The sequence below is a fragment of the Rhodnius prolixus genome, unplaced genomic scaffold (assembly GCF_049639745.1).
Source record: "Rhodnius prolixus isolate KJV_2025 unplaced genomic scaffold, Rpr scaffold_2, whole genome shotgun sequence".
Taxonomy (NCBI): Eukaryota; Metazoa; Arthropoda; class Insecta; order Hemiptera; family Reduviidae; genus Rhodnius; species Rhodnius prolixus.
Window position 1 is genome coordinate 24006205 of NW_027411592.1, and position 24876 is coordinate 24031080.

The window sequence follows — 24876 nt, forward strand, 5'->3', positions numbered from 1 at the left end:
GAAGTAAGTGTCTTTTCTTTCAACTTTTGGAAATCAGTTTTATCTGAAAAGAGGAAGTTACTCTGGGTCATCCCCACTTTTTCTAAAAAAAGTTTTACTCCAAAAAATGGAAAAATTAAGACCGACAATATTATTCCGGATATAGTTGGTCGTCCGGAAGTTTATTTTAACTAAAGATATTTTTTTGTTAATTTTTTTTAGCGAGTCCCTTGGAGACGGATTGTAGAGTTTTTTTGTTTAAGAGGCTTGAACTTCAATGTGACTTACGCCTGGAACCAGTACCAGCCTCCGGACAGTGTTTTCTCAGTATGGACCCTAGGTCGAAAGCTCGGCATTAAGGTGTTTCAAAAAATGTTGACTTTTAAATGTTAAAGAGCGCCGGGCGGAAAAACAAAGTTCATTTAAAAACAAAACGTTTCGTCCGTATTGATTGATTCATAGTAAATTAATTTCAAATTCTAACAATAAATGCAAAATATTCCCTAATTTAGACGTTTCAGTAACCATTATTATTTGTTTTTTAATTCCTGTACGAAACACATAAAAAATGAAGTGATTTCAATGTTAATTAATCGAAATCTTTCAAAAATGTATATTTTTCTTAATTTTTTTTTTTAAATACAGCTTCTTTATTTATTCATAACTTTGAAAGTAAAATGGCCATTAAAAAGATTCCAACTGCTTTGTCTTTATAGTAGATTATACTAATATTATTATTAACATTATTACCTACTAATAAATTTAAAAGATACAAAACATTTAATAAGGTTTTTTTATAAAAAATAAAAAAATAAAAAGCAAAACAAAAATCTTTTGATCAATGGTAGCGACCTCTAAATATTAATCGATTTCGCTCTACTACGGACGAAACTTTTTGTCTTTAAATGAACTTTGTTTTTCCGCCCGGCGCTCTTTAAAATTTAAAAGTCATCATTTTTTGAAACACCCTATTCGGCCTAATAAATAAAATACAAAATGTGACTGAAATTGGTAGTAATTTTTCATCCCATTGTAACAAGGAATCAGTCACCAAAAATAATGAATAGTAATATAATATATCTTGTAAAGAAGTTTTATACGAGGGTCGTTTGAAAAGTCCGTGCAAAAATAAAAACTACTCAATTTTTTGGGGTAAACCTTTTTTATTTTTCAACATAGTCTCCTTTTAGGCTTATACACTTCGTCCAACGCTGCTCTAGTTTGTTGATCTCTTCCGAATAATAGGATTTGTCCAAGTCTGAAAAATAGCCATTCGTTTCTGCAATCACCTCCTCGTTTGAATAAAATCTTTTTCCCGCCAGCCATTTCTTCATATTGGGGAAGAAATAGTAGTCCGAGGGAGCCAAGTCTGGAGAATAGGGGGGATGTGAAACGAGTTGGAACCCTATTTCCATTAATTTTGCGACCACAACTGCTGAGGTGTGAGCTGGTGCGTTGTCGTGATGGAAAAATACTTTTTTGTGGGCCAATCGTGGGCGTTTTTCTTACAGCTCGGTTTTCAAACGGTCCAATAACGATGAATAATATGCCCCTGTAATAGTTTTACCCTTTTCCAGATAGTCGATGAGGATTATTCCTTGCGAATCCCAAAAGACAGTCGCCATAATCTTTCCAGCCGAAGGAACGGTCTTCGCCTTTTTTGGCGCAGATTCCCCCTTGGTAACCCATTGTTTAGATTGTTCTTTGGTCTCAGGAGTGTAGTGATGTATCCATGTTTCATCCACAGTGACGAAACGACGCTTAAAGTCCTGCGGATTCTTCTGGAACAGCTGCAAACCGTCCTTGCAACACTTCACACGATTTCGTTTTTGGTCCAGCGTGAGCAATCGCGGCACCCATCTTGCGGATAGCTTTGTCATGTCCAAATGTTGATGCAAAATATTATGTACCCGTTCATTCGAAATGCCCACAGCACTAGCAATCTCACGCACCTTCACTCTTCTGTCATCCATCACCATATCATGGATTTTATCAATGATTTCTGGAGTAGTAACCTCAACAGGGCGTCCAGAACGTTCAGCGTCACTTGTGCCCATATGGCCACTCCGAAAATTTTGAAACCACTTATAAACTGTTCTAATCGAAGGTGCAGAGTCACCATAATGTTTATCAAGCTTCTCTTTAGTCTCCTGAGGCGTTTTGCCTTTCATAAAGTAGTGTTTAATCAACACACGAAATTCTTTTTCGTCCATCTTTTGAAAATCACTCGACTTCCTCGATTCAAACGAATGCCAAACACAAAGAAATAGACCGATCTGGCTGAAACTTGGTGTGTGTTCTTCCAAGAGATGCTACTAACTAAACATAACCTCGATACGCGCCAGTGGTGCTATCTCTCTGACTTTGCACGGACTTTTCAAACGACCCTCGTAATCAGATAATTGGTAAAGTACTTTAGCAATAACTGCCTATCAAAATATGCATAACTTTTTCTATTTTATATGAAATATATGTAACATTGTGGGGAGAACAATATTATTCATATTAAACAAGATTAATTATTACCTATTATTATTGACGCTTGACTACTAGATAAAGTGAAGTAGCAATCATTGTAATCGAAGAATGAACTTAAACCGAACAATGTTTTCTTTCTACTGATGCACTAAACTTGCACCTAAATCGGATGTCAAAAACAAAAAATCGGTATTGTATTTGAAAATGGCCGGCATAAAGGTCTGTGACAACTAATAATTTCTAAACAATGTTAATGAAAAATTTAATTAATAATTAGAGAATAATAGGGGGGAAAATAATAAACTTTAAATTATTGGAAAGGATATTCGATCTAATATCGATGCAAAAAACAACTTCCATACTGCTAATCGATTACTGGTAATATTTATTTGAATACTGTGTAGATCCAGGTGGCCTTTATAATTATCTTAGCCAGGTTCCTACTTTAAATGAATCCACATTATTAATGTTGATGTAAAAAGAAAAACATCCGAAAATAAACAAAGGCACTTCATACTTGATGTGTTATGATCAAGCAACAAGTGTTTTCTCTTTCAAGTCCACCTGTTGATAAGGTTCCAATATAATTAGGTAATTATTAATTTATTGTTACTTTATTTTAGACTTCTTTTTTTTTAGGATAGTTTTATCTCCTTGAATTCTAATAACTTTAGGGATTTATTAAATTTATTCAGTTATTAACATTATCTGTGAGAGTGCATGGATAGGAGGTGTTTTATCTCCTTGTGTACACTGTTACGATACCCACCTTGACGTCATCTCTCCATGTTTGTTGAACCAAGTACATACTTTATCAGCCGATAAAACTTTTTCCCAGAGTTTAAACTAATAATTCACCTACGTTCAGATAAGCGTTATATGTTTACTAATTACCTGTAATGTAATCTATAGGCACGAGAGGCGGCGTAGAATATTATTTAGAATAATTAATTGCTAAATTACTGGAGGCTTCTTTAAATGGTCTGGCCAGGTTTATACTTTATTGGGAAACAATAAGAATAAAAAACATATTTAAGAACCTTGGTACGGGTTTGATTTGAGATGAAGTAGAGGGACAAATTGGGCTCGTAGAAGGCCTAATTGCTCTGGAAAGAATGAACATTTAATTAATAATAATAAAATGTTTTTATTGTCCAAATAATACAATAGTTTTTACTTTATATAAACATTGGAGTACCAGAACCAGTTCTTTTCCTCTGACAAAAATAAGTTAAACTTCTTCATACTTAAAAAAATTTTTCTTTTTATATTTTGGGAAAAAGGACAAAAAACCCAATACAAAAAAATAAACATTTAATTCAAAGTGAGGAATTGTTGTAAAATATAATCTTTTTGTGGATTTATTTTATATAACATTAAGGAGAGATTATTTGCCTCGGAAAGCAGCTCGCAGCTGAAGATTGCATCGTAGCACAACATAAACTATGCACTTCTCGTGAATTGATAATTTATTGAACGATACTTGGACTGACTTTTTTCAGAGACACAATTTGGCCTCCATTTGGAAAGCAGCGCTTCCTCAACAATAGCTTAATTTGATCTACCTCTCCTTTAGAAAGCTTATCCTTAAATATTCTAAGGAAGAATAATGTCTTTTGTTCGTTTAACGGACAGACAGAGGATCCTGGGACCAACACTTAACTCCCATTATTTAGACCCAGCATTCACAAATTCCTCTAACTTTAACTCAGATAATATAAAATTCGTAATTTAAAATACTTTAACTACTATTTAAATTTGTTATTACAGTAAAATAATTGATTTAAATAAATTATTACTGCGACCTATTTGGTCATACGGCATCGAAGTATGGGGATCGACTAAGCGTTCAAACTCACTACGCCTCCAGACATTACAGTCAAAAAATACTTCGAAAACTTCTTAACGCTCCGTTCTATGTATCTAACCTCACTATCCATAATGACCTCAAAATCCCTTTCATTACAGATCTTGCTAACACTCGTTTTCTCAAAATTTCATTCCTCTACAGCTGAGCTCATCCTAGCCTTCTCATAGAACACCTATCTTCCTCCACATTACCAGGTAATCCTCTAAGGAGATTGAAGAGAAGGTGGCCTCGTGAGCTACTCTTATCGTGAGAGCAGTATAACAAAGCACGTTACTGGAGTGTCACCACTGGGTGCCTTCTCCACTCATGATTTTCTTCAATTTTTCAACCACATTTGCTTGTTGCAACAACCGTTGCAGTGGTAAATTGCAATAAAAGATTAAAAAATAAATAAAAATAAATTATTGAGAATATCTCCAATTCAAAGATGTACCATATACATTCTCATAATTTAACAAGTGTATTCTGGACATAATCTGATTTGAGGCACCACGCTTGCCGAGCGGTTAGAGGCGAGACCTGCAAAGCTAATATGTATTGTGGTAATGGGTTCGAGTCCCGGTCTATCCCTTGGATTTTATTTAATGGTTAATATGAGAAATTTATGGTAAAGTATGTTTGCAAATCGCCCCCGTCCGCGACACCTATTTGAACGAAAGCCTGAAAAAAAGTAATAGGCGTTACTTACTTAACATAATCTGATTTATTTTGAGATTTAACTTAATATCATCATCTTCAATACGATCAGACTACAAATCTGCTTTACATTGGAACAGTTCATAGCCCAATTCGCGGTCTTGTTTTATTTTTAATTATTCATACTTATAACGTATTATTAACCGAAATTTATGGTATAGTACTTTGACTATTCGCTGCCTCCTAAATGAAGTTTTTAATCTGTCTTAAAACCTGGATGACATTGTTCTAATTTACTTACAATTTTAAGATAAACCATATTATAATAATTGCGACAAGGCTTTGGCAGAAATCGATTCTGCAGATAAAAATCGACACTGATTGATGTGATATTACCTTATATGGTCTCTAAGGAAGCATTCATTCTAATAACTGTAGGTATTATTATAATAATTATAATAATTTTGTACTTTCTAAGTTGTGGAGACGTCAGCTATTCAAACAAAACCTAATGGCGCAGGGAAATGACTGAATGTCTTGATTTTGAAAAACAGCATACAGGACGATGCAGGTTCAACAATCACTGATAGCAGCCAAATGATGGCGGCTATTTGCAAGTGTTAGTGCACCACATATGGGTTTATATTTTAGAATAACATATGTGTCTAATTAGAGAACTGGAATAACTATCATATGATTAGTTTGTTAAGAACATTATTAGTATTCAGTTTTGCAGTATATTTTGTATCTAGTTTTGGGTTTTGGATCCGGAGAAGGAGACAAATGTGGTAATGCCATATTCATTGTAAATTTGTTAGCATAAGTTCTATTCTCTTATATTCATATAAGTACAAAATATTTATTGTTCATAGAAACGAGTTACGAGTTACGAGTTGCTAGTTGCGAATTCTGAGTTGAGAATTGTTTAGTTGAATAAACTCCGTTGCACAGAATCCTGTTATTTTGATCTGGATCCAAATACAGCAAGATCTATTTTTATGGAAAAACTGTGAATTTTGTGGACATTTTTCCCCATTGTTCGTAGCTAACTAAAATTGTTTGCAATTTTCCTGTACTTTATGCGTGCAGTTGTGTAAATTGACACTGCTTTATTTTGCAGTATTGATCATTTATAATAGTTATTTGAGAAACCATTCCGAATTCGAAAAATGTGAAAGGTAAAGATTTTTTTTCTTTATGCTATATTAAATTCATTTATCTGAATAAAGATATATTTATACTTTTTTTGAAGGGGCACATCAAATGCTGATATCATCACGCCTTTAAAGTAAAGTAATGCATATTTTTTCAGGCGGTTTATTAAACATTAAATAAAATCCAAGGCCTAAGACCAGGAATCGAACCCAGTACCACAATGCATATTAGCTTTACAGGTCTCACCTCTAACCGCTCGGCTACCGTGGCGCCTTCGCCTTTAAAGTATTTTATATTTGTTTATTGGTGCGGCTCGAATAATTTTATTCCATGAAGTAAACACAGTAAGTGTCTAAACAGGGCGCACCACAATTAAATCCAGATAATTGATTTTAGAAAACTGGAGAAGAGAAAACTTTGGCAGCAAATTATGTTGTATAGTGCAAGATAGCAGGTAAATACAAGATAAACCACTGACTGCGATCTTCAAGTTCAAATGTTCTTAAAAACATTAGAGACTTCTTGAGCTCATGTTAATTACAACGTTATATTCTAAATTCAACGAAAATTTCATTTTGTTTTTTAAAGTGATTTATTACATAATATTAAAATTATTTACACCATTTTTTAAACGCAACGTTGCTAAAAGTAAAAACCAGTAATTAGATTCGTGTGGTAAATAATGCATAATGCAATGTTTACATTGAGAGTTGACTTTGAAGTGACCTTGATAACGGTGTTGATATAGTGAACGGCGGAAGGATGTGTAATAGGGTCACCGGAGTTCAGCCAACCGTGCGCCTTTGAACACTCCACATCCGCTGACCACTAATTTAAATACGCCTCTCATTGGATTAGTTTTGGGGTTTTTGCAAGCCTTTTAGCAATGCATCTGATAAATAAAGTAAACCATGATAATTAGTCATTCATTACAAAGGGATGCTCTAAAAAGCAGTTAATTTAAAACATTTTGTACAATTAGTGCAAACTGAGCCTTTTATTTGTAACATTTTGGGTATGAACAGATACGGAGGAACTGAGACTAGACTTAGGTCTAAACAACTGACTTCTAAAGATAACGTAGCCACAGGCTATATTCTAAAAACTACAGTTTGCAGGTACGGCTCCTCACCAAACGTTTGTAATTCATTGTTAAGGATACACATTTCTCATTTTTAAACGACTTAGATTTGTAGGAAATAGGAAGGATAAGCTTCAAAAGAATCTTGAAAACAGGAAATGGCAAAGTAAATCAGTGTATAGAAAACAAAGCTCAAGGTAATCTCCGGATTTACTTGAGCAGATGGATTTACACATGAGGGATTAGTAAATGGATTTCTTCTTTAAGTTCCTTGGAATTATAATGGGCAGTGAGAATGACTGGAGAAATAAATAAAAATTTCCTTATTTCCTTGGCTACAGGGTGGATTCAAGATGTAAAAAACTGATTGTCGCTCGACATTCATCGCTGTACTCAACAACGGCCTCGATGTATGATCCCTTAAGGCAAAGAAAAGAGCCGACTCCAAGCTAAATACTCGTACATGAAATATATGAGGAAGGTAGAAGACAAATAAGATGAGACCGCATTCGATACGTATAACCATCAGGACTTCAGAAAAAATTTATCCGTAAGTGGATCAGATGGAAAGAATTCGTCGAAATAAATAGTTTGGGCATATCTGTAGGAGGGAGAAATCGCTTATCCTTAGAAAGTTTCTGGAAGTGTCCTTGAGGAAGAAGGAGAATCTCCTGGGAAGAATGTGAATATTAAAAGAGTATTGGCGAGGAAATCCACAACATGGTCTGACGGACAAGATCATGACTAAGGACCGAGAACTGTGGTGCACTTTGTAAAGCTTTGCAATAGTAATGTAAATTAGAACATAGATAAGTTAGTTAGAGTTCAGAGTTATGATTTAAATACTCACAATCAGAGTGCAGTTTAATCACTATCTCTGGGTTTTATGGAGAAAAAAATGGAGCCCAGACGAGCTCAAGTTTTAAAAGGGGCAAATCCAACCAAATCACCTATTACATAACTAGAACTAGGTGTAAAGAACATGAAGTTTTGAAATGGAGATTTTGAAAACAGGTGGTTAACCTGATTATATTAACAAATATAATGTTATTTATCAGGTTAACTTTGTTCTTTTCCCTTTTAATTACCAACTAAAATGAAATTACCTGTAAATATAATTAAATTCTCTGTTGCCATAATAAACTTAAGATAGTTATCCCATCAGCATCCGCCAACTGAAGTTGTCCTTCAGTATACGTTTAAGCTTGACTTCAAATGAGTTTCTCTTTTTAAGATATTTAATCTTGTTTTTAATTACCGTAATAATAAAGGAACTTTATTACAAGATAATTTTCTTTTCTTTATTATTAAATTATTATTTTTTTATAATTATTTACAAGTTGGTATTGCATTTACTTTCTCTTGTTCCATCGTGATTCCCCTCTAAGTCACCCTAAAGGTGAGATAACAATAAGAATCTTTCTGTTATTTTTAAACAACCAACAAGAGTTCATTAACGCCTGTAAAGGTTGGTGTTGTAAATGAACCTGCTAACCTGAAACCACTCCAGATGAACTGCCACAACCTTCAGCTGTATGCATCAATACAGTTTTTTATTTTTTGAGTTCTTAAAGTAATTCAAGTTTATGAAATCAAATGAGAATGAAGGATCTCAAGAATTGTTAGGAAATCAGTTGTTTTTACAACTGGACAGAAACCACGTAATAATCTAGTCTTATGACCGTACTGGTTGGTTGATTCCTCGGTCTTACATCTCTGTGTTTTCCGCATATTATGTATATTTATATTTAAATCATGTTATTTTATAATTTAGTTTGAAAATATCAAATACTTTTTTTTGATCTTACAGACCGGTTTCAAGATATTTATGTAGAAGTAAGATATATTATAGACTTGCTCAGAATGTAAATCAGAACACATCATAATAATCAGAAAATGCAATAGGTGTTCTTTCCCGATCTCAGCTTTGACACGGGTTTGATGGTAAGCCAAAAAGGGCTCATGTCTTTCTTTGTTCTGGGAAAGCTCCAAAGTTTCTACTGGAATAGAACTGCTTCAACCTGTCTTTCTGTTGTACAATAATTGTAAAAAATTATTCTTTAATGTTAGAGATTCTTTTGCTGTTTCTGGTTCCTTGTTTAAGTGTATTTAGCACTGCTTTTAGGAGCGAAAAACTTTTTAGTGTTGAGTGTAGAATTGTACAAAGTTTCCTTTTTAGATGAACCACATCGAATTGAGATACGGGAAGGTCTGACCAATAGCTTTTATCCACGGCTAACGGTATCTCAGTATTGGAAGGTGATAGGCATTGCGAGCTTCGGCCTGCCACGTGACAAGCTCGCTGTGCTCCGTGAGGGTTCTCCCAATTAACCGGCTCTAATTATATTTCTTATAGGCTTAGAAATTTATAGTAAAATTTAGGCTACTATTTAGATTTAATAAATACAGTTTAAGTATTACAGAGGAAAAGTGGCGCCACGGTAGCCGAGCAGGTTAAGAGGCGAGACCTGCAAAGCTAATGTGCATTGTGGTACTGGGTTCGATTCCCGGTCTTAGGCCTTGGATTTTATTTAATGTTTAATAAAAGAAATTTACAGTAAAGTATGTTTGCTAGTCGCCTCCGTCCACGACACCTAATTGGTAGTTGCACGTAAAGCCCGCCTGAAAAAATAGGCAATTACAGGGTGGGGCAAAAGGTATGAACCGGCTTTAAAGGGCTGTAAAACAAAAACAATTCAACTTACAGAAATTATGTTTATATTGTTTAATTCAGTACAGAATCTAGTTTTTTTGCATTGAGTTTGAAAGATGATATCACGTAGGTGGCGGCCGTCAGCCACGATGCACTCTTGAAGGCGAATTCTGAAGTTTTCAACCGCTCTTCTGCACATTTCGATGGGTATTGCCGCCACTTCCTCTCTGATTCTGTCCTTAAGTTCTTCCGGGGTATGTGGACGATGTTTAAAAACTTTTTCCTTTATCTACCCCCCAAAGAAAAAAATCACAAATGCTCAAATCTGGTGACTTTACTTACTACAGAGGAAATAAATTTCGAGTAATGTTCTTATTGGCGAGAATGTGAATTTGTGGTTATAGCGCGATTGTAGAATATTTAGGTTAGGTTTTATCACGGGTTTACCTAAAAGAAATGTTATACAAGTATTACAATCCAATTAGGATTGGTTAATTAGGTGTGCAGGAAAACTTTTTACAAAATTCTGCACGTCCCAATCAGCTGCTAATCATTTAGCTGGCCCGTAAATAGCATGCAAGCAAGATAGATAACCAAAAAAAGACATTTTGATAAAAAAAATACGTAAAAAAAAATAAGTAGAGCGAAGACAAAAAATGCTTTTGGTTGTTTCATTATCTAAAATCACCAGTTTTTGAACGATAAAGCCGTCACACTCTATCGCATCAACTACGTTTTAGATTCTAGAAGACAATATGTAGGAAATTTAGAATAATCTAGAGCTCCGTCTGCATTGCTAGGCAAGAAATTGCGTGCCACCCCAATTCAAGGGGCCAAAAAATTTCGCCGTTCAAGTGGCGCTAATAATAGTCGAGCAATCGAGGCACCAAAAAAAATAATACAAAAGTTTTAAAAGAAAATGTACTTTATTTGATTTTAATTTTTAATAACTGTTTTGGTAAGTGTAATATTATTTTTACTGATGATTCCAATATTTTTCAACGTTTAAAAAAACACTCGATTGAAATGCAGCAACAGTAGTTATTAAGAATGTTATAATATTAACACTTTCAGCATTGCAGCTGCACTATTAATTGACTTTTTTTTCCATTAATGACATCAGTGAGTTAGAATAGTAGAACAAAATTACTTCCGAGCGCATTACATAAATATTAATTTATTTTTTTTAACTAGAATCATTAAATGTTTATTAGTGTTTAGATTTACAGATATTAAAGAGAAGACTAACATTTATTCACTTTTGAATGGACAGCAATATCAGAATATTTGCTTTTTTCCTCTCGTTACCCATTTTGTTATTTGAAACCTTACTTAAACTTGTAGATATAAAGCAGAGTAGAAACTTCCATTTCTGTTTTGCTATTTACACTAAACATGCACCATCTTCGCTAATGACCCCTTTCTTGGCGAAGACCTCCGTCCCTTGCTCCTATCTTGGGCTACTGCTCTTACCTTCAATTTCAGTTTCAATTTCCTTTTTTTCCCCTCCGTTGTCTTCACCTCTTCTGTCATCCTGTGAAGTTGAGGCCCTTTTATGGAGTTACTCTCCTACACACTGCCTGATCCTTATCTTCATCAAATTTATCTTGTCTCAACAACTATGCACGTTTGTGAAATAGAGATAAATTTTTTGCTCCATTGGAAAGCGTCCGTTGCAGACATAGTCCGATAGAAAATCTTCTTCATAAAGCTAACTCTTCTCATCTTCAGAGTCCCCAGGGATGCTAGTTCTTTGCGTTTAGTAGCCTTAGAATTTATAATAATTTCGTTTGTAAGTAAGCGTAAGAAAAAAAAAATGAAAATAAGGAAAACAAGAGGTTGAGGTTATGTAGCCTACATAATGTAGGTTAGTGCCTGCCCGTAACCTTTAATTACCTTAGTGAAAATGTTTGCTAGTTTGCTACCTTGTTTTCTAATTTTTGTTTATCCAAGCTTTGCTTAATTATTAAAACGTTTAATCTAATTTGTTGAATCATACTTTTAAGAAACAGAGATGAAATCCCATAAAAATTTATTTGCAATTTAAAAACTCATAGTATGGACTAAAATGGGAATATTAATGTATTTAAGAGATAAGTAAAAGCGTTATATTGAAAAACAATGTGATTACACATATAGACCTCGCAGATAGTGGTAATTTTACGACCATCACCAGAGTTATGGAGACCGATGTGAAATAAAGTAGAGTTATTATCAACAGAATAAAAATAACTAGATCCATTGCGTAACAATAAACTTAATTCCAATCTAACCTAAGCCGACATAACTATCTTTTATCTGACCGCTTTTTATCTCTGTAAGTTCCTAAACTTTATAACACTGATATAAAAGCTTTATTGCTTGCTTTCATAGAATCCTAAACTTTCCATAGGTTTGTGAATCAAGATGGGTTTTGTTTAGAATGTTGAAATAGTTTCTATAGAAATTTTTAATAGATTAATGGCACAAAACTGTGCAAAGTAAATGATATAAATGCTTTTTGCACTTTAGGGGTGACAGAGATCATTGTCTGGGAGTGCAAGGGGAACGAAAGGCGGTGCATAAAAGGATTATGACTAGTTTTTAGGGACTGAGAAATTCGTTTACTGGTTTTCATAAAATTCTTGATGGAAAAGTAATTTTTGTAATTTTTTTTTGGTAATTTTGTTAGATACATATTTGAACCCAATTCCGTTCGATTCCACATGCCTGAATACAGATTGCTGAATAGAGGAGACTATTGCTATTTGTTAACTAAATTTTTGGACTTTAGACAACTACCTTAATTGCTTAGTTTTTGAAATTTTGCTGGTAGTGGAAATTCAAGCTTAACATATTTTTTTCAGAATCAAGGACATCAAAGCAAGGAATCCAAAGCAACAATTACGAGGTGTGGCTCTTAAATAACGAGACTATTGCTATAAAACATTTTATTTTAAATTTATACATATTTAGTTATTATCACCTTCAATATACACCCCTCCCCTATCCCCACAACGCTCCATGCGAATTTACCATTGTTCGAAACAGTGCTGGAAGTCTTTTTCTGTGAGCTCCTGCATGACGCGTGCCGCTTTTTATTTCACAGCTTCAACGGACTGAAATCGTGTTCCTTTTAATGCAGAGTTGACTTTGGAGAACAGATAAAAGTCACATGGGGCCAGGTCAGGCGAATAAGGTGGATGACATAAAACTGGGATGTTGTACTTGGCTAGAAACATCTTGACTGACAATGCAGTGTGAGCCGGCGCGTTGTCTTGGTGGAGAACCCGTGACTTGTTCTTCCACAAATCGGGTCGTTTTTTCCTTATTCTTTCACGGAGTTAAGCAAGTACCTCACGGTAGTAATGTTGATTAATCGATATTATCATCCGTTTTGGACGTGGAAGGACGATCCGGGTGGTCATAATCTCTGTCGTCTTCTCGGCCGTCCACTCAAAAACTCGCGCACGTGATTTAAATTCATCGCCATAAACTTCTTTTAATAAAAGATAAGTTTCAGTACCGGTTTTACCAAGTTTCATGTGAAATTTCATGACCATTCGTTGCTCTTCAACATGTGTAGTATCTTGTTTTCGGCAAAACGAAACTAACACCTCTTACACAAACGACGGTTCCGGTCAGACAGATTTCTCTACAAACACGTGAGACGCTGCAATCGAAAGAGAAGGCTTTTTTACGCTGCACAGCTGTCGGACGTTACGATTTGGCGCATGCATAGTTGTTCAGTATCAGCATCAGTCTCGTTATTTAATAGCCACACCTCGTAATTGTGTTACTGCGTTCGATTCCCGGTTCAATCATTGGATTTTATTTAATGTGCTAATAGGACTTTTCAGTTCTATTAACAGTAAATTCTGTTTGCTACAAATTTCAGTCTTCATTATTTCATTTTAAAGCTGTCTGAAAACAAACGCTTTACTATACTTAGGTTGATGCAATTATTTGTATCGTAGATTAAATTTTCATCATTTAAACGCTTAAAATTACTGGCTGACGCATATTTTCATGTACGCTATCGGAACTCATTGCAGTGATTACACCATACAATAATAATTTGGAGTATTAGCAGATAAAATGCCATTATTGTTAAATTTTGTTTATTCAGTTAACTAAAAATTAAAAGTAGATACAAAAAAAAATATTATGAATAAATGTAGAGACAAAAAAATAAATTTGTAAAATTACATAAAAAGAAAATTATATGCTTTTTGTTTCCGAATAATTTAGGAAGATCATTGTAATCAAAATCCGGCTTGAAGGACACGTGCAGGACAATTGGATACTAGGATTATTTGCACTAACGCGGCAATTTACTTTGTTGTTTGGGATTTAATGTGATTCACTATATTTTAAATTATTACAGGCAGTTATTTTAAAGCCCCCTTCTAATTTTGTATTTTATTATTATTTTTAGTGGGCCACCAAACTAGGTGTCTTCAAACTAGATGGAGAGGGACATACTTTACTACTAAAATCCTCGTATCACATCATGTAAAAGCCACAGGGAATCGAACGTAGTACCGCAATTCATCTCGGCTTTACGGGCCGCGCCTTTACATACAATAAGACGGTGTTTATGCACTATAGTACTAGAAATCAAGAAAACTCATGATCGAATAACAATAGTCTAGGATTATTAGATTAGTTGATTGTGTTGGTAATTATCTGTACATAAATATGTTCAACATAAGAAAAACATGATGATTTGCGATGTATGCAAATTTATAAATTTTTCCAATTTGATACAAAAGAGTTCTTTCATATTTGTTTTATGATTAAACTTTATTTTGTCTAGTTTTTTGTACAGACTATAGTATGTACCATGTTCAAATAATGTTTGAACTCTACTTGACTAAGTAAAGACTTAGATTTCCTCATTATTTATAAAGATAAAGCAATAAATGCACAAAACTAGATATAGCTGTCTACATTGAAAATGTTACTCTCCGAGTACTTCGACATATTGGAGCTACAGACTGCTTGAGAGTTACAGAAATCCTTAATAGAAGATGCTAGTTTTCCTATTGCTTTGGATTTTAAAAGGACATATTGTTTTATTTGAAAAATATTAAAGGGATTAAAACTTTACAAAGAATACGAAGCATACTCAATTCATAAACCTTTGAAATTTATGGCATTTTTCGAGAGGAATTGCCAAATTTAGGTCTATTTGAAAATCCTTGTTAATGTTGTTCAATCAAGTGCATAATGATTTCATCTTTATCCATGATTTCTGGTTTGTATAAAGAAAAATTAAGCACTACGTGTGAAGATTAACTAACCTTAATTTAAAAAAGACGGTGTTGATTGCCAAAAAAGTAAATGTTTAGGTTTCGATATTTTGTGCCTTATAAAGGCCATTTTTAACGTGAATCAGTTAATTCAAGTTTTTTTAAGTGTTTGAATGTTTATAATAATGTTAGCAAGGGAAGAGCTCAATGGTTGGAGAAATGGATTGCACATGGAGGTTCCAGGATTTAGTCCTATGTACAGGACTGAATCCCCTTCTTACAGTTCACTGTCCGGTGACAGTGTGGTCTGATATGAGAGAACATTTTTCAGAGGCAGTGCCTGAAAAGGAGCCAATGACCTCAGATGTTGACGTGCTTTAAATTAAAAATGAAATTATTATTATTCATTGTTTTTGGATATAATGGTTATTGTGAAGAATTTCGAAATATCCTCCTCTCATTTGTTTGGAAATTTGCTATGTATTTTAGAAGTCAATTGTTTTATGAGTATTTGAATCTGAAAGATTTGAAGCAAACTTCTCAGTCCTCAGTTCTCTTTCAAGAGTAACAATGAAATGCGAAAATCTCAGAGCATTGGAAGTCAAGTTATATGTAATTAACAAGATTTAAGTTGTTTGTGGAACAGGCTTCCCTAGCTTTGCCTAAACAATGTAGGTTATTATTATGCTCCAACTTTAGCCTTAATCTCTTAAGAGAACATTTTTACTACTTTATTAAATATCATTTTCATGTTATAACAAAAGTTATAACAGTATTTTCATGTTCTCTCTGGTGCTAAACAATTCATTTGGACGTAAACTTATCCATAAACCTTTCTTAGTAAATGCAGTGCTCTCTGGGGGAGACTCATTCAACCTCATTAGCTTTCTGTTTAAATGAGCTTGCGAAACAGCCTTCCGCCTTCATACTTCCTGCCGTATATTTCCTTCTCGAAGTATCTACTTAAACAAATGAAGTATACACGCAGGTTAAGTAAGTGCATCTGTTCAAAAAGCCTCTTTAAGAAATACTTGGATGATTATTAAACATTCTCTTCGATTTTGCCTAAGTAAACCTGGCTTTGTAATAATTGCCTGCACCCGTGTATTTAAGGAGTACTATTTTGAAACTAGCCCACGAGTTACTTGCACATTCAGACAGTCAGTCATGCATTCTATTATCTTAGGGGCACTGCAGCCGCATCACAATAATGGTGATTTCCCAATCCTAGGTTCAAAGGAAAGGCTACCTCATGGGAACAGACCAACTGTATTAGCTCTCTGAGGTTTCTCAATTGCTGATTCTCAGTACCCTGCCCCCCTCCACACCTCTGATCTTGAATCAATGACTCTTTTGAATAAAGCAATTTTGAATGCCGTATCATCAAAGTGAAGTCCTCAAGATGCTTTGTTCTATGAGCATGATGATTTTTGTTTGATCACTGTTAGTCCGTGCGTGAGCCCGACACAGAAGAATCTGAGGTAAGAAGAAAGAAACCATTTTATGCAGGGATTAATATCCCTTTAGAATAAGTTCAACTGAAAATAAAGAAAAACCAAATTACTGTACTAGCCTAAATAAAATTAAACAAAAAATTAACTATATAATTTACGTATGGCGAGCAGATAGTACTGTAAATACATCCCTACTTCTTTTTTATAGGGCAAGAGTCTTAAAACTTTATGGGAGGTGACTTGAACATGATATGGTTTGATCTACAGTTACACCCAAGTATTTTAATGATTTCTAAAAGCCGATTTTGGTATTATTTATTAAAACGGTGGGAATATTACCAAGACTGGTAATGTAATTAAAAGTAATGAAAGTGGACATTGCTTGGATTTAGAATAAAGTCATGCTGAACAACCTATAAGCGAACTGCACTTATAAGTTGGAGGTTCAAAGGGAGCTTAATTTCGGCTACCCAGTCTAGTGAAAGTATAACTGCAATCTGCTGTACTAGAAATAGTTACTGGTAGAACAGCTGCACTGAGTTTGTTGTAGACAGCACTTTAAAAATAATTTCATCCATTCAACTAGTTTTGACTGAAAGATAATAAGTTTCGTTTCTTGATGTAAATAATGCTTGTCAGGTGTTAATCTTAGACTAATCTCACAGTTTTGCCGTACCTTTTGGTCTCACATTGCCCCACATATCGTAGTTACTTTTTGGGGGGGGCAACTTCTTTTCAAGTTTCTCTAATCAGAGTAATAACAAACAAAAAACAGATTTTGGATTTCCGCTAAGTATACCTAAAGTAAGCCTTTCTCACTAATACAAGCTCCCTGTACACTTATTTAACAAAATTGTAAAAACTATAGATTTATCAAAATTCAGTGACCTTTGTTTAAAAATATTTATTCAACATATAGAATATATAAAATTGGTAAGAGTTTGAGGGGAAAAAGTTTTATTATAGTCATATTTAGCACATACGGTTGACGGATTTGAAGTAAAACTTATAGACAAATATTTATCAATTATCAGTCAGCGGAGAAAATAATATTTTTCTGCAACCATGTAGGGAAGTTCTCATTACTCAATTAAAATCAGCTGTGTAATGCCCAACTTCCCACACAAGTGGGGGGAAATTCCCATTAGTGTCACTTTCCGCACAAGTGAGTGGAAAAACTTTATTGTGCTTCCTTGATATAAGAAGTTTTGTTATTAACATAAATATTTTCTGTAAAACTCTAATAAGCTTATTTAAATTTATTTTATTTAAATAATTAAAAAACGAATATTAAAAAATAAAATAAAAATTGAAAGGAATATAGAAATAAAAATAATACTTTAATAAATAATTAGATATTTTTAATTATAACAGTTAAAAAGGTTATAGTGTTACCTTATAGAAATTTAAAATGGATTCTAGTGATGCCTGTTTAGAAAACACTCCTCCATCAATAAAAGAAACAGCAGAAAATGTAATAAGTAATGTAAATACGTAAGTAATGTAAATAATTGTAATATAACAATAAATGTTTATAATAAATAAATTACTTTTTGTAGACTGTAAAAATGAAATTTTTAATTTTATTAGTTAATAAATGGTTGCAGAAAAAATATAATATTTAACTCTAGTGTAAAGTATTTTCCACACTTGTTAAATAAATAACTATTGATTTTTTAAAATATATTGCTGCTCTTTCTCAACTACACAGAAATCTTTTTTAAAAAAATTGTTCAAGATTCGTGATCTAGAAAGATTTGTTTCTGTTGAGTACTTAATTTCCAAAATATGATAATATCGAAACAATTTCTGAAACCTGCGAAATTTAAGATCATCTTTAGCAATGAGTCTTTTGTAAGGAAAGCACATAACCGGATGATGTTTATTGCTTAGAACAGGGGTCGGCAACCTATTTTAAGTAGAGAGCCACATTTCCTTAAATAATTTAAAAAAATCTTAACTAAGAGCCGCAAGGATGATACGAGTGTAAAATACTCTGTAGATCATTTGTATTCACAAATTATTATTTTATGATACTCAGTAGCATTTAAATGTTTTATATATTTATTTTCACATATTGCAATGTAATAAATAATAACTAAACGAATGAAAAGGCGGCAGTCTTACAATATAAATCAAGTACTTTATTTTGTATAATTCTATTCAATTTCGAACCTATCACATTTAAAATTATTTTTGAAAAATTACCTTTAATAAACGGAATTTTCATTTGTTTCAATAAAATTAAACTATACAATATATTTTGGGCAAGCTGAAGAGACACACAATTTGGATTAAAGAGCCGCGGGTTGCTGACCTCTGGCTTAGGAGTATGTTCCATTTTGAATTTTAGCCCAGAAATAGCGCAATGGACGAGCAATAATCATTCACTTGCTTAGCATCACTTCAGCACAGATTATCTTATTCATATACTTTGCTCATATGTTTCTATTATTACCTAATAATGTTTTGTAAATTATTCATGTTTATTGTTGATAGAGGAGATTGATTGTTTTTGATTGTACGTGTGCTCTTCGCTGACCAAACCATCAGTTGAATGAATGATGATGCGTGATGATGATGAAATAAAAGCTCTATAAAGGAGCTAGAAGAGAAGATGTTGGAGAGGGCAGGATATCCGGTAGGTTACCGCTGTCATTGCTCGCTACGTGAGGATGTGAGCACAATATGAGAGTATCTGCTCGCTGCTTTCAATGCGCACGCGCGTTCCTTTTTATTCCTTCTGTCCTTTTTTTATTCTCGAGTTAAGGGGTACAATAGTGTGTCTGTACGCGCTGAACTTATTTATACAGTCTCTTTGTGACTTACCTCCTTCAGAATACAATCTTTCTTCTTTTCAATATTAACTTTTAGTCTTCAACTCTTACCATCCAATTCTTCTTCTTTCTTTGAATAGAAAAATAAAATTAAACAAAAAATGCATCAACATGTACGTTTTCTTTCTGTCAAATTCTTCCTTTCAAACTCTCCACCTTAAACATTTCTTTTTGCTCTAAACTGCGAGCACAACGATCAACTCGTTACAACGCATTTTCAAAACCATTTACAGATTGCTGCATATTGCAGACGGTTACTGCAAGCAAGGCAAACTTTGGGGTAAGCAAGTAAGTCCAGAGAACTTTTGAAGACGTAAATTTTGCTCTGGAAGTGGATCTGTAGCTTTTCTCTTCACATCCATAACATATATGAGATTTTAGAAGGAACAAAGTTTTGTGATACGATTCTCGCAACTTTAGAGACTGAAATTGCTAATTTAAATAATTATGGAGTGTTGTGAAGGGTTGAAGCACTACGCTAACTACGGTCATAATGGGTACTAGGAAAGCTTCCGTGTGTGACGGTCTATTTGGGTGTACGAATGCGTATGTTTGCAGTTAGTGAAAGATTAGGCGTAATGATGAACTAGAATTGGCCCCTGAATTCGCTAAACCCAAGTAGTTGCATACATCAACTACCTTTACATGTCCTTCTGGGTGAGAGTTAAGGCAATCAAATTTTGTTAAAAAACACCAGCAGAAACGCCAAGATTCCTGAAGGAGTGACTTCTTTGAAAGCCAGAAGAGTGATAAACGATTCTCAGAGGCGAGACATTGTTACCTTCCGCCTCCAATAGTTAATTCTTTTTCTTCAGCTTCTTGTTGCTCCACCCATCTTCAGCTAATTTGTCTCCTACATCCTGTAGCCACTGCAATCATGGCCACTTATAGATCTCTTTCCGCTTGGATGTCCTTTTTAGTTCTTTCGAGAGGTTCCTTTTTCGCTCTTTAGTAAAGATGTTCCGTCTAGACAAAATTCCCAGTTTTATGGCTGCCACAAGCGCCTTTTCCATTTTAAAGCTATTGAAGGGCAGCCTCTTTTCAATGACGATATACGTTGTTCTCGACTACTGAATATTACAGAATGGAGAACTGTTTTAAATATTTCAACGTTTACCTGTTTAAGCTTATTGCAGAGCAGTTTCCTTGTTGCTCCCAGACAGTTGTTCCCTGCTATGATTCTGCTTCTGATATCTTAGTTGAAACTTTGTTGAAGGAAGTGCAATTTTTTACTAAAGTAAAATAATGCCTATTTTTTGTAAGGCCGGCTTTACGTCCAACTACTAAATTAGGTAACATACTTTACTATTAAAATTTTTCATATTAACCATTAAATTAAATCCAAGGCCTAGACCGGGAATCGAACCCAATACCACACTACATACATATTTGCTTCGCAGGTCTCGCCTCTAACCGTGGCGCCTGAATTTTTTACTACACCAACCTGATGAACCTATTCTCTGATGATGGTTTAAAATCAACAATTGACAGAATGCACTGCATTACCAACTGCATGTACTATGCTTCATTTCTATTTACGGAATCTTCGCCATATGTCAGGCGTGAAATTTACTTCCCATTGAGTAGATTTGCTGTTCTTAAAGATATTTAACCCGGCAAGTATTTAAACTAATCAAAAAGCGATTACAGTAATATTATGCTATATCAGGAGCTTTTTCTAGTTCTTCTACATTAACTTTAATATTCTGACCGCAATGTCCAAAACAAGTGCTCTTAATGATAATACTTAGCCCTTCATTCACGACCATATAACATTAAGAATGTTTAACATTTGAGCGCTCATAGTGCTCAAGGGTGGAATTGTGTTTACTCTAACAGTGATTTCCGCTACACTAGACTTCACGTTACACTGAGCTCACTTCATATTACTTTACCTGTTTCATCGTCCACTACCTTTCTGTGACACCTTTTTTGCACATCATTTCATCTTACACACTATTTACATGTTATAGTGTTTCCACTCTGGTGCTGCTCTCCAGCATCATTCACTTCTCTATCATCACTCATACGACTGTCACATTCTCAGTGACCTAACTCACCAATTTTCTCTAATATTACGAACATTAGAGTTTTATTTGAGCCGTTCACTGCACAACTCGATTAACTCCATAAAACAAAAAGTGGTAAAATGCGATGAAATAATTTAGGGGAGAGGGGGGCACCTTTGAACAGTTTCCATTTCTCGCCAATATTTAATACATTTATGATTTAATTTTCTCCATAATTTGTGGTAGACCTGTTGTATAATTGACAGAGTTTCCCTTCGTTTTCATTGATAGTAAGGTCAGAATTGAGAAATGATATATTTTTTAAGATGGAAGTCAAATTTTTGTTGTAGCTTCGGAAGTGTATTGTGAAGATTGTAGTGGACAAGGTGTTAATATTGTTAGTCCATACTAACATTTGGAATTCGTATTTTTAAACCTAGTATTTATAAAAATCTATTTTCTTGCAAAAAGTGTTGGATATTATATTTTCTTTTACGGAAGGAAAGGAGGAGCACATTTCGACATCTCAGTTAAAATGTGCCCTACCGACCTGCAAGTTTGTGACCTTTTTTTTGTTTAATCGTAGAGAAGGGGAAAGTGGTCCGAAGATACATTAAGAAGCGCAACAAACCGAATATTTTGTTCAAACTTCCTAAACCCATCACTTCGGGTACAACATCCCGAACTGAGTCATTCTTGGTTTTTGAACTAGATTTCAGTGGTTTAAAAGAGAAAGTAATGTAGTAGTGAGAGAAATAACTGATAGAAGGTAGATTCAGAGTAAAATAATATCATTTCTTTCTATTTTATATTGTGTTCAAAGCTACCCCACCAGTGGGGCAGATATTATCATTTAAAAAAAAAAAAAATATAGATATGTATGTAAATTAATAACTGTTTATTGATTGATATAGATCTGTTAAGAAGACTTGAAAGTTGTAGAAAACAAAATAAAAAGGTTCAATAACTAATACGATTCTGAATTTGAGACGGAATTATTGTAACGATTTACATTAGAGCACCGAGTTAATAAAAATGGCTTCTGAAATAAATTATTTATCATTCAATAGCCAAAAGAATTAGTCATTTAATGGTGTATTATTAGAGAAATTTTTTATAAATATAAAAAGCTTTGACACTTAAAATTTACGTTTTTTTAAAAAAAAAGTGGAGTTATTCGATTTGTACAGTTAACGACTCATTTAATACTTACCAACAATGTTATAGTTAGGAACCGTATTCCACCTGAAATTTAACCTTACAGGAAAGCCTAAGCCAACTCCTCTTCGAGAAATACTCTAAAACTAAATTTACAGGAAATCCTAGTAACTATTTTCAAGAAGGTGACACAATCTTCACAGTTGAAGTGAAGTAATACTTCCGTTTGGGAAATCGTTTTTTAAACTGAACGAAATGAACACAATTGATTGCTCCTAACAACAGTAGACAAGAGATAGAACCAAACATTACAGATAATTGGCACTTTACAGGCAATTTTTCCATCCCTTTCACAAAAAATAGCCGTAATAAAATTTTTCGAGAAAAATTTTTGCAACTAAATTAAATATTTAATTATGTAAAATTGGTACACTAAGTTTAAACAAAAAACGGTTTTCAAGAAAAGACCTAAATACTGAAAAATCTGTTCAATGAGGGGCTGATTTTTCCAAATTTAGTTCTTTGTTCTTGTAATTATACTGATGCCTAGACATCTAATAAACAAAGAGACAATTAGGAGAGAAGCTCCCCTAACCCACCCCCCACTCATAGAAGGGCCCTGAATTGAATTTTCTTGGTAAACTGTGTAACCGAAAAATAGTCGTAGCTGGCAGGAGCTGCTACATAAAATAAATTTGCACTTTGGACTGCAAGACCAGGTGCTGTTTACAGCCAAGATTCCAAAATAAAAATAAAAAAATTCATTCTCTACCGTGCGTTCGGCCTGGCCAGTGCCTACTTATGTTATCTATCGTCTGTGAGTTTTATCTTTTTATTAGTATTTCGTATCTAGTATAAGTTTTCCTTTTGTATGATTTTTTTTCCCTTAATTAAAGGTATTTTGTCGTTTGGTTCATTAAGCACAAGAGAGAATTTTATTTTACTCCCTATCGCCCCGGGAATTGTCTCCAGGACCCTCCCTCCTCTCTCCAGTGAGCTATCCCGCCAGAGGCACCCTTAAGGGAATTTTTCTTTTGAGGCTGGTTAGTAGGGATCCCGTATCTGATAGCTTCGGCTATCTGGCGCCCGCAAGGATACCGCCCCTGACCGGTCACAACTGTTTCAAATATAAGTTATAGATCTCCTGATGTACAATTAGTAGATCTAGTTTAAACAAAATCATTGGAGCCGTTTTTGAGAAAATAAAATTTAAAAAAAAAAACAACCGAAAACGCTCCCTAAAGTGGTACTCCTGCTTGGCCGATTGCGACTATAACCTTACTGTAGCATTCTCTGTTAGCGCAATATCGTTTGGAATTATCTGCGATTTTTCGTTTTGAAATATTTTGTTTTCACGCGTCTACACACCATTTTCAAAAAACCATTTCTTTCGATCCCAGTAGACCTCATAACGGCTATTTCTTGAGAAAGACGAAACTGAAAATATTATATAACCACGATACACTCTTTACTTAATAGGAAAAAGAAATAGGCAGCTGTAGTTGTGAAAAAAATAGAAGAAACTAGACCAGAATTAGAGGAAAAAGTAATCAAAATGACAGATTTACAAGGATATGAAGCAAAACTGCGAGATATATACAGATACAGGCCACGAGAATATAATTTTTTGACCCCAAATTGATTCAGACAAATTGATGTATGAGAACATTACTTAATGTGAAGTCTCTACAGAGTCAAAAGCCTACTAGATAACGTCAATACAGGAAGTTGTCATGCTTCGAGTAACTGTTATAATATGATTTATGTATTCACTAAATATAATGTACACGTGTTGCCTTAAGCAGTTTTTATATGGAAATATATTGGCTGTAATGAGATAGGCGAATAAGGAAGGTTATGGGGGATAAAAATAAACTATGGCAGAGAATGAAGTACGTACGCGGGGTTCTCAGGGTCATTGCCAAGTGTACTTAACAACAAATGTTAATTATTAAAAAAAAGAGAAACATATAGAACATTAAACAGTTGAAAATACGAACACAACGGCCTTGAGCAGCCAATAAATAACCTTTCATGTTTTTTTTGAACCAAACCTAAGGTTTAAATAAAAACACAAAAATAGAAATTGGTTAAAGTATTTTTATTGCTCTTAAGAAGAGTGTTGCGATAAAATTTTCGATTTTAGTTTTTGCCGGAGATATCAGTTTTGAGGTCTGTTAATCCAGAGAGAGAAAATTGTTTGTAGGAGAATCTCAAAAACCAAAACTGGTAGGAAACTTTTATATTTCTTTTGGGTCTCACCAGGGAACCCAATTTTCGCAAACATCAGAATGCTTCATCAAAAGTGCCAAGTGTAAAATGGATTTTTCAA

At 34.0% G+C, this 24876-nt stretch overlaps 1 protein-coding gene and 1 long non-coding RNA gene across 2 annotated transcripts in view; both read left to right on the top strand.

Annotated features, from left to right (window-relative positions):
* Positions 1–24876, top strand: part of LOC141450508 (amyloid beta A4 precursor protein-binding family B member 1-interacting protein-like) — a 161176-nt gene that overhangs the window by 64967 nt on the left and 71333 nt on the right. The gene's annotated exons all lie outside the window — the stretch shown is intronic.
* LOC141450511 (uncharacterized) lies at positions 2204–10722 on the top strand. The gene is made up of 2 exons (XR_012456132.1): positions 2204–6141; positions 10593–10722. It is a non-coding gene; the product is annotated as an uncharacterized lncRNA (long non-coding RNA).